We start from the raw sequence: 10,206 nt of genomic DNA on the forward strand, positions 1-10,206 counted from the left end.
CAATAATGAATACTAACAAAGAATTTGCAATTTAAGGAATTTTGGCACAAATATTAATAAAATGTTGAGCTGTACCCCCAGCCCCAGTACTAATGTTCTTATGAGCCAAAGTCTTGGAGGCCAAGGGGAATATCTACGATGCCAGCAAATGCATTGTTAGAGGGTTGCTGCCCCTACAGAACGATCCAACACCAACACAACTTGTTATTCCTAGGGAGTGGGGTTAAGAACCAATGGCACCTAGCATGTTATATAATTAACCGAAGTGGAACTGCTGCTTCTGTACACAGGCAGGTGTGATGCAAATCCTAGGGTTGTGGGCTCTTCTGAGAAGCCCACGGAGTCCCTTTTTCAGCAGAAAAATCCTGCTAGCCACATGGACACAGATCTTCCGGGCCAGCTCTGCCCTCACGCTTTGCCCCCTTGCACCTTTACGTGTTCTTGTTTGTGGTCCAGAAAATGTGATGAGAATTTTTTGAATCGATTTTCAACTACGAATGGGTTTTTGGTAGAGTCTAGGGTAGGGGCTGGGGATAGCCCAGTTTGCAACCTTTTCAATGTGATGCTGCTTCTTAATGACTGGAGCACAGTCACAAAGAAAGAAAGAGCCTGCTTTATTTGTATTGAAGACTTTTCTTGTTAAAGGCTTCTCTTCCCAAAGAGCATACACTTTGGGGTGACATAGCAGAGGAAGGCGATGTCATCCTGCTATTTGTTTTCAGTACTGGGGATTGAACTGTGAGCCTGGTGCATGTTAAGCAAGCACTCTACCACTGAGCTGCACTTAAATCTCTTTTATTTCATTTTGAACCAGGGCCTTATTAAGTTACCTAGTCTGGCATCAAACTTGTGATCCTCCTCAGGCTGGGACTGCAGAGGTGCACTGCTCTGCCCAGCCGTGCTTTCTCAAGCCTCACAACATGGTGGCATCTTCCAGAGAGGGTTACAGCTGAGTAACTGCTACACTGGAGAAGAGGAGGCACTTTGGGCCTTCTTCAATCCTGTGCAATGTTTTTCCACCAACAACAGGGCTAACAAAATAAATTAACGTCATCATCAGGTTGAGATGTGGCATAACCAGGGGTGGGGCAGAGAGCACATGTAGCCTGCTTTCAATGAGCCAGTAAAAAGAGCTGGAAGTTGAGAGCACCGAATCCCAGGAGCTGTGTTGCTCACGACTGGGTCTCGCTAGAGATCTAGACATAACACACGTGGATGATCTCATTCAATATGTCTGTTATTTAATTTTTTTGAAACTAAAAGTCGTGCACTTAGAAATTAGGATAGTATGGACCAAATTACCTGGAACATATAGATGGTTTAGAAAGGCAATTTTAAGAACTTGGCATTATTTGAAAATGACGGTTAAGGCCCCAGGGCTTCCTAGGACATTCAAAAGCCCCAAACAAAGTAAAACACAAACTTTATTGTATACAGTGTAATATTGTAAGTTGGGCCCAGGAGGTAGAGCTAATAAAGCTTTGCAAAAACACCCAAATCCCAAAGCTAATCCTTTGGGTCTTACCATTTCCCACAGAAAAAAAGTGAGGCTAAATTTCCAGTTTAGGGTTGGGAGTACCCCTCACCACACCCCACAGAGGAAGCTAGAGTCAGCTGAAAGCAAAGGTGTGACTCAGTGATGCAGTGACTCAAAATCAAGAGCTGTGCTCGCTGCCTTGAGTTCTGAGCAAGGGCTCTGTCTACGCCTGGCCTCGAGCTCCTGCTGCAGCCTTTGTCTGTGGGATGGGCTCTGGGCCTTGGGCTTGCTGTCCATGCCAAGGCATGGCTTGCTCAACTTTTCCTTCTGAGATTTAGTCTGTCCATTGTGATAGGGATAGGTATGATTTTTAAAAGAATTACTTTCATTCATTCTTAATTGGCCTTTTGAAGTAGAAAGACCAGAATGTACAGATGGTCTAACAATAGTATCTCAAACACACCATTCAAGGTCAAAAAGACTTGGCTTAATTCATGGCTTCTTAGCTGGATGACTTAAGAGACATTTAACTTCACTGTGTCTCAGATTCCTGCTTGCATCAGGTAGATTCTAAGTTCCCCTCTCTCTCTGAAGGTCCTGACCTAGTCCCCTTAGGAGATACTGTTTAGCTTGACATAGGCCTGTTTTGCCTTAATGGAGTTTTGCATCCTTGAAAAAAGACAACATTGCCTGTTTAGGAAGTAAAAGTCAGAGAGAAGTTCTAGTCTTTATAACTTGACAGCTTGAGGGACTTGTTAGGAAAGACAGCTTTATACATTTTAATTTTTCTGAATTCCCAAGACCATTATATTTTTGATCTAAACTTTGGAAAAGCTTCACCTTTTCTTACAGAATCAATAATCTCAACCTCCTGCCAATCCCACAGAGCCTTAAAAACTCACACATGGAGAAGTCTGATTCGTCTTCCTGTTTGCTGAGTCCTGTGTGTCAAATCCACACTCCCCGCTTCTCTTCCTCCTCCGCCCCTTGATCAAATTTTAATGGCCAAGTGCTACAGACAAAAAAACATTTCTTCTTGTTTGTCCCTAGCCTCAGCTTCTCCATGATTCACTCTGGGATTACAAGTGAGCTAGTTAAAAGTGGGATCTAAGAGTCAGTTAACATTGCTTGGCTATTTATGTGCTTCTAGTTACTGACATTGTACTATGTATTTGGCTTGTGCTGGTTCACATCTGAATTATTTTGTTTCCTTGGGGATCTTAGGGAAATCCTGTCTCCCTCAACCAAGGTTGACTTTGTGGCCACATATCCACACACTGTTGAAGTCTTTGCACAAACCTGGGGTTGATATGGGGCGCAGTATTTGGAAAATGAGAGATGATCACAGAGTTTTTTAAAAAAAAATATATATATATAAATAGCCCATAGAACCTTGAAAGCAGTTTCAGGTATAGTATAAAACCTCACTCTGTCCTTGCCAGTATTTGTCAGTGTGGAGCAATATGTTCCAGGAGCATTTGTTCTGAATGACTGGTATTTCTGAAAGCAGATGCTATTGTAAATATGCAGCTCAGGATAGCTCCACTTATTTATCAACGCTCTCATGCAAGACAAATATTCAGTTAAAGACAGCATGCTTTGGGCTTCTGATTAGATCGCAGAAGTATAAATATCACAGGGCTTTTATGTGTTTGCATGATGTGAACCAGCAAAGTTCTTTCCTCTGACCCTGTATTTTTTAATATAAGCTTGTTTAGAGAAGTATATTATTTCTTGCCACTGTTCTTGCTCGATATACTGTTCTCTGGTTTGCATTATTTGGGTAAACGCAAGGTTTACAGATCAAATAAAAGTAAAAAACAAAAACAACCCACCGACCTCTCAGGATCCCTTTCCGCATCACTGGTGGCCTGGCATGCTTGTTCCCAGCGGGGCTGTGAGGCTGGGGATGGTGGAGGAATTACTCAGTCGGTCTGAACGCAGCTCGCCAGCTCTCCTGTCCAGGGTCCATCCTGCTTCACAGTCTAGCAAGCTCTCCTTTAATAATGGAAGTGTTAGGCTCCTTGGCTGGATTTAAGCATTTAAAAAATATAATGGTTTGCATACTGTGCAGTGATTTGTAAAATGTGAATGCCTGCAAAAGCCGTGGTTACCCAGCATAACATTATCTTATTTTTAGTTACACAACCAGTAAAACAGCTGGAGGTCTAAAATCATGGCCTAGTACTAAATGCATTACTACATTTTATCCATGCAGTAAGGGCCTGTCCTTTTAGCTAGGCGATAGGAGAAAAGTGGAGTGATTACTGGCAAATTAACACTTCCAATTTTAATAGGAAAGCAAGGCCTACATAAAAGCATTGGAATTAGAATCTGTGCCATTTAGATATTGTACAGCATACAATGTGCATTGAAACCACACTCATACACGACTGCATTTGATAATCAAATAAACCCTTATTCATTAGTCAAGAGATAATATCAACCCAACTTGACTGAAGAAGTTACTAGCAAAATATTTTACTTTATAGCTTCCTAGCATAGTTAATAGTGTCATCTTGGCAATAATAGCAAAATATAATTGGCACTTAGAGAGCTGTGCCTGTTTTTGTTTTCTCTGTAAAAGCACACAGTAGTCTGTAACAGCCCATCCTCTTTATCTTTAAGACCAAACTTTGCAGCTTGGTCAGTCATTTTCATACAGCAGACCCAGAAAATATTAGATTCTGTCATATGAAACTGCTGACATTGACTTATTCGACTACAAAAGTGGCAATTTCATACAGTCAGAACCAAGATGTTTTATCAAAATGCACACACACAATGCATGCATGCACATGTTTGTAGCCGATACATTTATTCCTTAGGAAAACTGTGAATTCTGAAAGTAAGTATTCCTGGTATTTTTCCATCTCGGAGAGTTGCATCTAGGAGTTGCTCTTGGGAAGGGGCGAAGTATAATTTGGGTTTGGAATGTCTGCTGGAAGCCTATGTGTAACAGGCTTGGCTCCAGCTTGGTGCTACTCCGAGCTTATGGGTCATAGCGGGAGGTCTTAGGTCACTGGAGGCATGGCCTCAAAGGGGAAGGCGGGACCTTGGTCTCTCATCTTTCTGTTTCACATCTAGCCATTAGGTGATCGACTTTGCTGTCCTATGAGCTCCCCACCATGATGTGCTGCCTTACCACAGGCCCCAAAGCAATGAAGCCAACAGAGCATGGACTGAAACTTCCAAAACTCAGTGGAAAGTCCAAAACCTAACTATCACACAGCAGTTAAACCTTTCCTATATATTCTGTATGCCATCTCCTAAGTTATAATAAAATAAATACAGCTCCAATCTACAATGGCTCAACTTACAATTTTATAATTTCACACTGCAGTGTGAAAGCGAAAAAACCTTCCATAGAAGTCATACTACTTTGAACTGAGATCCTTTCCCAGGCTACCAATATAAGGCCTGATCATTTCTCCCTATGTTGGGCAGGAACAGTAGGCTCACAACTCCCAGGGAGTCACATGGGTCAAGGGAGAACCCACTGATGTTATACAGGGTGCTGTGTGACCAAGCTGGGATTAAACTCAATTTTGACTGATATTTTCAGTTAGTGATGGGTTTATTGATACCTATAAGATGGCTAAAAAGCTATGGTGAATGTTTAAGGCAAAAAAGTTATTACAGTAAAAGACATTGCCATCAAACCCCCTCAAACTATTCTTCTCTTTTTTCAAGCTTGTTTCTTGCACTGTTTTGCCACTTTCTGAGGCAGTTCTAGAAGTCCGCTTTCATGTCTTTTTGCAGTTGCTTTGACGCCCTGAATCAATTAAGAATGTTTACAGCTCTTTCTCTTTCTTTTTTTGGTACAGGGAATTGAACTCCCTGTGCTTGTGAGGCAGGTGGCTGCACCACTGAACTAAATCCCGGCCCTGTTTATAGCTATTTCTATTAAATAGAAACATTATTGTGTGTCTTCACCCATCTTATTCATTGGATTTGTCACTGTGCAACTTCTGGCTTGTCCTCAAAGTCAAAATGACCATGAAAGGTAAATGTTACGAATTAGTTCAGGACATCGAGCCAGCCATGTCAGTGTAACTGAAGACACTCATAAAAGAGGAGTTTCAGAAGTGCTTTAGAAAGTGGGAAGCATGATGGGATAACCTTGTTTGAAATGAGGGGAGTGCATTGAGCTGAATTCTTGGCAATGTGTCTTTCACTGTAATAGATTAAAAAAATAAACATTCACCCTATTTCTGATCACAAATTATAACCTCATCATAAGTTGAGGAGCTTCTGTACAAACAAAACATGTTTTATTTGCTATAGCAAAATGCTACATTAATTAATCTAAACCAAAACATTGAAACCACTTGATAAGTTCTATAGACTCTTTACTTCTCTTACAATCAACTTCTAACACTGCCTACTTGGTCAGAAACTATGAAGTTGCTGGTGCCCCTGTTTCCCTCCAGCACCCCTTTTTATACCATCTCTGAATTCTTGCCATTTCCTGGGGTCACTTCTCTGAAATCTTAAATTAAACCATCCACTTTGACCTTACGATCCAGCCAGTTACTCTCTTGGGTGTCTGGTCTTCTTTGAGAGCTTTGGGCTCTCCCACTCAATTTATCATTTTCTCTATTATTTTGGTTGCTGTAAATAATATCCTTCTAGAATTGTACTTTATAATTATTTGTTGCTCTTGCACAAATGGAATGCAATGAACTTTTGTAGTTATTTGGTATTAAGCAATTTTGCTGAACATTAATGCTCATCATTTATTGTAGATTTGATGGGATTTACTATGAAGAAAAATACTGGTAAATTTCAAATCCATATTTCTTCTGAATCTTTTCTTGTTTTGCTCTCTTACTACTCTAGTAAAGCTCTTCAGTACGTGGTGAATAACAGAGATCATATATGCCTTTTTTTTGGATTTTAAAGGCTATACTTTTTAATGTTTCAATGTTAAAAAACGATACTTGTATTAATTTGCTTACATTTTCTTTATTAAGTTAAGAATGTTCCTGTTAATTTTAAATTTGTCAATTTTTTATGCTGTTTTTCTCCGAAAATATTTAGACAATCCACCCAGTGTGTGTGTGTGTGTGTGTGTGTGTGTGTGTATTTTCCTTTCAGGCATAATGGTGAATGAATTTAAGCATCATAGCAAACCAATCGAGTACTCTAGACCTAAAACCCATTTTGTCAGAGCGCCGAGGCGGCCCGCGCATGCGTATTCACAGATGCTGGCTCTTCCCTACGCCTCGCCTTGGGAAAGAGGCCGCGCATGCGTAATCCACTTCCCGGGTCTCACCTGTGGTGTTCGCTTCTGCCCTCAGGACTCCACACACGCGACGCCTGGGCTGCCCCAAGCGAAGGTTTCAAGTGAAAAGGTCAGTGGTTTTTACTGGGTTGAATTTCGGCGCGACAACTCAGCGGCTGTGCGCATCGTGAGGTACCCAGCAGCGTGGGTGACAAAGGCAAAAGCGACAAACTCTCGAAGCAAGACAAGGCCTCAGGTTCCTCCTCCTCCTCCATTTCAATATTTCCAGGAGTTTCTCCTTTTCTGGTTTACCACTGCCTCAGACAAGCCTCTTGGTTCTTTCTTACCTTCTTGGCCTTTACATTTTATTTTATTCATTTTCTATTGTATCATTTTGTTTTATTTAAAATTTTTATTTATTTAACCTTTACGTTGTATTCGTCTTATATTTTAAACATCAAATTTAGTGTTTAGTTTATTGTTCAGTTTTTATTTTATGATTTTATTGTGTTTGTTTTATTCATTTTAATTTGTACGTTTAAGTTACTGTATTATTTAAAGTTTAGGGGTTTCCTGTCTGCTTGGTGCGACCCACGGTGGCGGGGTCGGGACAGCTCCTGCATCCGTCCCAGGGTGCACAGAGTCCCCTGCGCCTCTTGTCCCGCAGTGAGGGACTGAGCTGTGTCCCTGCCTGGCCTGCAGGGTGGGGTCCGGGCTGGTGCTGGCCCGGCTGCTGCTGGCCTGGCTGCTGCTTCCTGGGGCCTCAGGAGCCGTCGGTGACCGTGCCCAAGACCTGGGCACCCTGAGAGCTCTGGGGACTACCCTTTGTTCACTCCTGAACCCTCCCTCTGTGTCCTGACAGTATAAATAAGACCAGACATATTTTGTTCATGACCAAAATTGGGACAAACATTGGTTTGGTTTAAATAATTTCAGAAACTGCAAATTCCGGAGGAACAATTCACAGTAACAGTGGAAACAAATAAAACTCGCTTTAAATATAGTTACTCTTCCTCCCTTTTCCTTTCCCTAATAAGAGAGCCTTCATGGGACGAGACAAAGTAAGATCCGACATTTCCAGGGTGGATAATGCACAAACCCCATCTCTAGTTTCAGTATACAAATGTGTGGTCTCACTGTAATCTTTATGAAGACCTCAGCAGCTAAAGATAAGAGGTCACATTTCAGAGTCGGTTCAAGCAAATTTAAAAAAAATAACCAAAGTAAGTGCAAATACAGCTGCCTTTAGTTTGTCCTTTGGAGGTTATATCTTTGGCATTATGAGAAGACCAAAAAAGACACCTGAAAGGAATGTATCCTCCATGCATGGAGACATGTTTATGACTCAACCGAAGTTCTTCCATCCCCAGCTGCCTGGAGCTTGGTCTGGACATCTGTTTTTAATGGTTTCCAGGCCTGCGAGTGGGAACGTTATCACAAATGGGCTGAGTGTGAGCTGCTCAGGGATAGGAGGGAGAAACAGACAGCTAATAGGTGTTCCATAGAGTGTGGAGAGTTCTTCATTTTCATGAACAACTCTGTGATTGTGGTGCTGACCTCGATGTAATCCAAACTCACATGCTTGTTTAAAAGCAGCCCTCCCTTTCTCTTCTCTGATACTTGTATCAAAAAGAGCATCCGTTTTGAGTGTTTTTGTTTCTGGACAAAGTAAGTTTGCAAAGTAAGGCTAGTGTCTTTGTCCATTTCTGTTGCTCTACCAGAAAACCAGAGACTTGGTAATTTGTCAGGAGAGAAATTTATTTTGGCTTAAACTTCTGGAGGCTGGGAAGTCCAAGAGCGTGGTACCAGTGAGGGTTTTGTGGTGCTTCAATTCATGGCAGAAAACAGAGAGGCAAGTGGGAGCATGTGAAAGAGCCAGTACATGAGAGACAGCCAGCTGTATTGCAACCACTCTTGTGGTAACTAACCTAGTTCCATAGGAATAAATATTCCCTCACAGAAGAAAGGCATTGTTCCCTGTTAAGGAGCCAGTCACTTCATAAAGATTCTGGCTTCCAGTGGTGCTACAGTGGCAACCAAATTTTTTCTTTTTTGTTTTTGTGGTGCTAAGGATAGAACTCAGGGCTTGTGCATGTTAGGCAGCCACACCCTCAGCTCTTAAGTTCCAACATGAGTTTTGGAGGGGACAGGCCATGTTCGAATCACAGCAGTTGGATATGTAGAAAAGGCTACCATCTTGATGTGCCATTTCCCTAAGTGCTTGTGAGCTGACTCTCTTGCCATCACTGTTGCCTTCTTCACTGGATAATAGGTGAACAGATCTAGGGGGGACACAGGCATGAAGTGGGAAGTGGCATGGAGTGGGGCTCAGCCCACAGTTCAGGCTCACCGTGCACAGCTCCATTCCAGGCACGACCAGCATAAGGGGCTTTGGTAAAGGCCACAGGGATTTTAGGGTATTTCACCAACTCTGCAATGTCACTTTCATATTTGACAAGAAAGCGTCGGGGTCAGAGTTAGGAGAACCAGAGACCGCTAAAGCCAAGCCTGAAATTTTTCTTTCTTTTATGAACTCGAACTAGAAATAACTGCAGGAAGAAAGAGAAGTAAATCTGTCAGACAGAAGGGAGAGGCAAGAATTATTTTGGAATAGCATTGCACATTATGCAATCACCTGTACCATTTCTATAATTTTTCTAATCTCTAAGGAAAAATTTTCTAAATTATCATTTTATTGACCATCCTCAAGGACAATGGCAGTAGAAAAATTTGTCATCTCCAGTGTTATTCCCATTGGTTCATTGAAACTGTACTGAAAATAATGTATCATTTAATTTAGTTTTTAATTAGCAATTTGTTCACATGGAATAAAATTTAAAAGCACAAAAATGTGTACTTGGAAAACAGTCCTCTCACTTTCTTCAGTAGCTGATCAGTGCTTTCTTGAGTCAACTAGTTTTTTCGTTCAGAAAAATTTTAAGTAGGCCTCATTTTAGATGGATTATTTTACCCGAGTAATGAAGAAATTTTGAATCTTGACCTGGCTCCCAATGGCACCACAATGGCAACCAAAGTTTTTCTTTTCTCTTTTTGTGGTGCTAGGGGTGGAACTCAGGGCTTGTGCATGTTAGGCAGCCACACCCTCAGTCCTTCAATTCTAACATAAGTTTTGGAGGGGACAGGCCATGTTCGAATCACAGCAGGTGGATAGGTAGGTAGAAAAGGCTGCTATCTGTATATACAAGACTGAGTCTCAATCTTGATAATTTTTAGTCTTAATCTGTTGCTGAAACATTTAATCCGATTGAAAAAGTATGTTTCAAAAGCCTAGTTATATGCTCAGTAAGCTTGCTTAATAGAGACCACAAAAGATATCCATGCCATAGTCACTAGCCTCAGGGAATTTATGACCTTGAAAGATCATATTCACAGTGTAAATATGTTTTAGCAAGCTAAGTATGATGCATTATGATTTTTTCCCCTTTGATTAGGAGAATCTTTTTTTTTTTTTTTTTGTAGTACCAGGGATCAAACTCAGGAC

At 41.3% G+C, this 10,206-nt stretch overlaps 1 protein-coding gene across 1 annotated transcript in view; it reads left to right on the top strand.

The window, feature by feature from the left end:
* The first annotated feature begins 6,758 nt into the window (after positions 1 to 6,758).
* The window catches only part of Ofcc1 (orofacial cleft 1 candidate 1), a 539,007-nt gene continuing 535,559 nt past the window's right edge, over positions 6,759 to 10,206 (top strand). Inside the window, exon 1 of the mRNA XM_010623072.2 lies at positions 6,759 to 6,834. The gene's annotated coding sequence lies outside the window, so the exon portion shown is untranslated. The remainder of the gene's footprint in view (positions 6,835 to 10,206) is intronic.

Source organism: Fukomys damarensis, unplaced genomic scaffold (assembly GCF_012274545.1).
Source record: "Fukomys damarensis isolate Sample0158 unplaced genomic scaffold, DMR_v1.0_HiC HiC_scaffold_10, whole genome shotgun sequence".
Classification (NCBI taxonomy): Eukaryota; Metazoa; Chordata; class Mammalia; order Rodentia; family Bathyergidae; genus Fukomys; species Fukomys damarensis.